Genomic DNA, 6,386 nt, shown 5'->3' with positions numbered 1-6,386 from the left:
TAGGTGGTTTGCAGAACCCAACAAACACCTGACTTCTGACACATCACATGGTGGGTCGAGCTGGACTATGGCCCTGACCTTTTCCGGGTCGGCGCTGACTCCTGTTGAGTTTACAACGTGTCCTAAGAATGTTACTTCTGTTCGTCGAAAGGAGCACTTGTCGATGTTGAGGGTAACACCTGCATCTTCCAGCTTCCTCTGCACCAGCCGTAGGTTGGTGTCGTGTTCCTCAGTAGTCTTCACTGAGACAATGTCATCTTGTAGACAACTCACACCATCTAGTCCTTCGAGCACACGGAGCATTTCTCGTTGGTAGAACTCTGGCGCTGTGGAGATTCGGAAGGGAAGCCTCAGGAACTGGAACCTGCCAACTGGTGTGATGAAGGTTGTGTATACGCGAGAGTCCTTGGACAGTGGCACCTGCCAGTACCCTGCTCGTGCATCTAGGCGGCTGAAAACTGTTGCACCTGCTAATTTTGCGAGACACTCGTCCACCGTTGGCATGAGCACACGTTCGCGTATTATTTGTTGGTTGAGTTGACCATAGTCCACGCAGATGCGCAGCTCATTGTTCTTTTTTCGTGCGACAACCATTGGAAAACACCACTCGGTTGCTCGCTCGATCTTCTGAATGACTCTCAAGTCTTCCATCCTTTCTAGTTCTTTATTCACGAGTGGAAGCAGTGGAAGAAGTACGCACCTAGGATAACTGACTGCGTATGGCTCAGCATCCTTTTTTACTTTGATGCGGTACTCAGTCTTCATGACTCCAAGCCCAGACGTTAGCTTTGGGTATGACGCCAAGAAGTTGTGGACATCAGTTGATTGTGCGAGAGTTTCGTCTAGCTCAAGAGGGCACTGTAGAATCCTAAGTGGTTCTATAGCTGGTCGACTGAGCAGCGGTTCTTTTAATCCTTTGATGATGAAGACTGCTTCTTGGACTTCAGTGTTGCGCCAGGTGACTGTAGCATCGATGTAGCCAACAGTGGCTATCGCTGTCTGGCCTGGGACTATCAACAGCTGTTGCGTTGACTTGATGAGTCCCATGACGGTTCTGTTGTACTGGTCGTGTGCGATTGCATGCAGTCACATCCGCGCCGGTGTCGACCTTGAAGGTAAAAGGCGAGTTGTTCACGGTAGCAGTAATACTCCACAGCGTGTTCACTCCCACTTTGATTTCGCCTAGATATAGCTCTCCGACATCTTTCGGTCGTTGTCGGATACTCGAGGTCTCGTCCTTCGGCTTAGACATGCAGACGCGGGCGTAATGGCCTTTTTTCCCACATTGGTTGCACGTCTTGTCTATCGCGGAACACTGTGTCTTCGTGTGGTCACGCACACCACCACACCACTTGCAGCGTTCGTCTCCCGTCTTGTGTGCACGTTGAGGGCGCGACTTGAAAGGCACCTTCGCTTCGTTCCGGCGAGTTTTGACGTTTGTCTGGCCGCGAACTTCTCCCATGTCGAGAGCTGGCTGTTCGATGGAGCGAATTTCCTTGTGTTTAAGTTTCACGCTCTCTGAATTGCGGGCAGCTGTGATTGCTTTTTCGAGAGTGAGTTCTGCGTCAAGCTGCAGGCTCTCGCTGAGTTTTACGTCTCGCAAGCCAACCACGAGCCTGCCCCGAATCAGTTCATCTTTGAGAGTTCCGTAATCGCATCTTTCGGCCATTTTGAACAGTTCAGTCGCAAATGCGTCGACGTTTTCATGCTGCTCTTGTTTCCGAGAGTTAAATCGCGCTCTCTCATAGATGACATTCTTTCGAGGTAGGAAATGCTTTTCAAAAGCACTCATCAAGGCGGAGTATGATGCCATCTGTTCGTCTGTCAGTTTCAAAGCAGCGAGCACGTCCTCCGCTTCTTCGCCCATAGCGTAGAGTAATGTGTTGATTTGCGTCGTCTCGTCCTGTCCTGTCAGACCGGAGATGAGTCGGTAGCGTTCCCACCTGCGGTGCCATCGTGTCCAATCTTCGGGCTTGCGGAAATCGAGCTTTGTCGGCAGTTCCGCGGCGAGCGGGTTGAACGTCATTCTCGGAGTGCCGCTCGCGCGCTCTTCTTTCGCGCCACGAGTGTCTGGCATGACGCTGCAGCCGCTTACGTTGGGCTCGCTCTCCTTCTGGGTGTCACACTGCGTTGGTTATCCCGCCGCTGCCACCATGTGGTAGACGTAGCCGGTATAACAAGCGAAACTCTTTATTTATACATCAGGTAATGGCACCCGTTTTCGCTCTCCTTGGCGCGGTCGCCCATGCAGGGGTCTCCTGGCGGTCCGCCTGGTTAGCTTGCCGCTTGGGGCGCTGTCGTCAGTGGCGCCCACAACACGAGGGGTCATGCAAGACGGTCCTCCGGGATATTATAAACGAAATAGTGTTGGAGGAAGACATAACACAATTTAAAACAGTTTTGCATGAGCCAAAAGAGAGCTTTGCACAGTTTAAAAGTTGTTGTAGAGTTTCTAAAGGTAGTGATAAGAAAAAAGAGTATGAAGAAGAGATGACAACAGAAGTGGCTGACTACTGCATAAAACATATAAAATGCACAAGTTCTCTGCGGCTATGTGCCTTGACGAAGGGGCAGGCTAGTAATTTTTGGTGCGTGTTTCTCCTCTTTGCCAAAATGTCAGATTTCATAGCAGTAATAGAATTCATCTCTTAAATGTTCTGACAGGTGGCACCAAGAAAGAAAGCCAAGAATAACGTGATCACAGGCACACACAATCCTGAGAACAAGGAAGTCACCCCAAGACCTTCTGAAAACTATCTTCAATGGTCGAGGGTTTTATACAGAGGCCACTTCATATGTTATGTTCCCCAACATCAGACCATCGCATGTTTGGGTAATGGAAATTGTTTTTTCAGGCATGAAGATGGAGCCAGTGGCACGCAAGGAGTTTGAAGAGAAAGCTGGCACACATGTGGTAGAGGTAATGTATATGTGACCTGTTTGACTTAAAAGCTCACACAATGGATACTCCTATTGCTCATATGGATGCACATAACCACCGCATTGTTTCCTGCCCTCTTTATTTCATGAATTCATGAAGTGTGGACTGACATGACATGTATTGCAGAAAATGACTTCTCTTTTCCAGACTGGACTTGTGCACAGAACACAGCTATGGCTTTGTGGAAGCCACGATGGGCTTTTTGAAACTGTAAATGGCGTCTGCCTGCTCGAGATAAAATGTCTGTTCTCAAGGAGAGGCAACTTCATTATTGATGCAGAGCAGCTACTGACATTTGTACACTACATTAAGTATGTGAACGACAAACTGACCCTGTGACCTAGCCACCAATATATACACAGGTGCAACTGCTTATGTATATATGCAACCTGACTGAACGCTTTTTCTTTGTCTACTCAACCAAACCCAGCGTTACTGTCACTGTACAGGGGGACAACAGCGTTCTATGTTCAGCTATGCAAGCCTTACAGGATTTTTACTTTACTTGGCTGCTCCCCACCCTCACCAAGAAAAAGAAACTGTGAACTGTTTGTATAGAATACATATTTCTGCAAAAGTAGTACAGGCCTGCTCACTGATGCACTCAAGGGGGTGCACAGTTTCAATAATCACTTTTCATGCATATAATAGGTGACTAGATTTGCTAAAATGCAACAGACATGAAATATGTCACTCATTGCTGGAATCAGCCCTGTGGGCACACGTGTGTTAAGTATAGTGTACATCTTGATACGCTGGATAATCCTTTCTACGGGAATTCGTACTTGTGCATATGATATATGTCTCGTGCGCCTCACTTTCTGAAAATTGGTCATTTCCTTTAAAAAAAGAGGGCATCACTAATACAGCCTGTGCACCTTCAAGGCTTACCCTTATGCCTGGAAACCCCTTGTCAGCAATCACAGCATCGCCTGGTTGCACCAGCTCTAGAAATCCAGAGTCCACTGTAATAAAGGTATCGGAGCAGCTGCCTCCATCTGCTTTCGAGTGGAAGCAAACTGTTCCACATGGTGTGATTCCAACAAGGAATTTTAGTGTATATATCTACCCCTGTAGTGTGAATACAGCACTCTTTGCTGCTGCACACCATCATCAGCCTGACTATACCCATTGCAGGGCGAAAGCCTCTCCCATATTCCTCCACTTAACCCGGTTCTGTGCTAGCTGCATCCACTTGACCCCTGCGAACTTCTTAACCTCATCCGCTCACCTAACTTTCTGCCGCCCCCTGCTACGCTTTCCTTCCCTTGGAATCCAGTTTGTTACCCTAAGCGAGCATCGGTTATCCTCTCTTCATACTACATGTCCTGCCCATGCCCATTTCGTTTTCTTGATTTCCATGCCCATTTCTTTTTCTTGATTTCCACTAGAGTAGCTTGAGTCATTTCTCTGACCCACTCTGCACGCTTTCCATCTCTTAATGTTACCCCTACCTTTTTCGTTCCATAGCCCTCTGCGTTGTCTTCAACATAAGTAGAACCCTCTTGCTTCTGCACAGTTCAGGGTTGTTCTGTATGGACCTTAGTACAGTCACTTATCATTGAACACTCCTTGTAATGTGCTTTGAAGCAATATGGCATTGTCTGCCTAGCGACATCCACAGGAGGGCGATATATCCACTTCTGTGTGGAAACGCTCAATGTTCGAAGGACGCTATTAAAGTGGCGAGACACAGCATTTCTTGATACAGAAAAAAAAAGCACTGCTAAGGAAGAATAAGTGATCCCAAGCTTAATCTTCATCAAGAATAACCCATGTCTGTCGGTCATTTAAACATCACATGACCGCTCTGCAGAACGAGGCAATTATGCTTAGCAAGAGGGCAAATACATCAAGGGACAAGTCTCATGGCAGCTGTGCAGACTTGGATGCTGTCATACCCTGTGAAGCAAGCTGTCCTAGAGTCTCTACCAGACTGGCGGGAAACCACATGGTGCTTGCACTGGACTTCAGCGTCACAAACACCTTTGTGGTTCACTTGAGTGCACGGTTCATTGTCTCGTGAGGAACATAAAGACACTGAAAATGTGCCTGGAAAGCGTGCGTGGTCGTCTGTTTGGCAAGCCTGCACAGAAAAACAAAATAAATGCTGGTGATTAATAAACATCGCAAAAAAAAAATACTCAGCACATTAATCAGTTGCAGTGTAAAGAGAGAATATACATAAATTAACAGTTAAAGCTTCAATTCATAACAAACACAGCATGCAGGCAGCTGTTGAAATGTAATTGGGCCCCCCAAGCTCGGGCAGTGTGCACTTCACATAAACAAAAGATGAATTTCTATGAGTTTAATTAATTGCAATATGCACTTTAATAATGCTGCCCATAATGATGACATTTATTTTTATCGCACAGCCATTATAAACCACCCAGAGCTATGGCAAGACCACATGGGAAAATTAGTGCAATTTTTAAAAATTAGTGCGCAAGCTTCAAAACCAGCATAACCAACTATGCAGTGACAGCTCTGCATAAAAATAGTGAGAAACTTTGCCAAGTGCCCATCCCAGATCACTCACCCTGTCTCCCATAGTTGTTCTTACTGAATCAACAGCTACGCAAAGCAGATCCAGATTGGATGGCTGTTGAATGAGGGGACCTGCATTCGAGGGGCCTGCATCGTCGCTGCTTGATGGCTCGTCTTCACCAAGAGTGTGAGGTGGAACTGAGGCTGATTGCTGAGGCGTGGCAGAGGCTAATGATGCTTTAGCCTTCCTTTGGTGCAACCTGAAAGCATATGTGAGACTCTAGCGTTTAAAATTCGAAGTGTCTAAAGGTACGTCCGACGTACCCATTCGATTTTCGTAAAGATACGGCGGGCGTCGATATACCGGCTCATGGCTATATGCACGTCAAATGCCTATGTCCGCATTCCGCTTGCTACGCTATGATATCAGTTTGCCGCGACTCTCGATGAGGCGCTGCGGAGAGTTCATCCATTCTAACATAGATCACGGTCTTCACTCAGGATTGTGTATGGCAAGCATCGCTGGTCACGCACGTAGCTGCAGGCGATGCGACCAGCTTTCGTTTCGACTATCACTTCCATCTGCCCGTAATGCAAGCGAGCTATTCCTTGCATTTACGCTGTCTTAGGTCCTGCATTGACCTCCGAAGAAGATCGAGCGCCGGCACAACAAACACACCTCGCCGTGCATAAAATTCGGCCGTTTAAAGTATGTATATATGCTGTATGTGAAATGGCATTATGCTCGTTCCTCACATGCAAACAGAGGAAACAGGATGTTTCTAGCTAAATTCCTCGTTCAAATTCTACCTCAGAGCCGTGGCAAAAGACATGCCGAATCTACTAGATGCCTACTCTGCTACTGCGGTGAGCTGCACGTCGACTCGTACAGGCGAAGACCTGCTGCACCGCAATACATAAGTGCACAACCGGAAAGCCGGAAGCGCGAATGATC

The 6,386-nt window shown here is 47.3% G+C and overlaps 1 pseudogene; it reads right to left on the bottom strand.

Annotated features, from left to right (window-relative positions):
* Nucleotides 1-3,570: 3,570 nt before the first annotated feature.
* LOC146203014 (uncharacterized) lies at nucleotides 3,571-5,495 on the bottom strand (annotated as a pseudogene).
* Nucleotides 5,496-6,386: the final 891 nt, after the last annotated feature.

Source organism: Amblyomma maculatum, chromosome 1 (assembly GCF_055883805.1).
Source record: "Amblyomma maculatum isolate TAMU_Amacu chromosome 1, ASM5588380v1, whole genome shotgun sequence".
Taxonomy (NCBI): domain Eukaryota; kingdom Metazoa; phylum Arthropoda; class Arachnida; order Ixodida; family Ixodidae; genus Amblyomma; species Amblyomma maculatum.
This window is presented reverse-complemented; position numbering and strand designations above follow the sequence as displayed.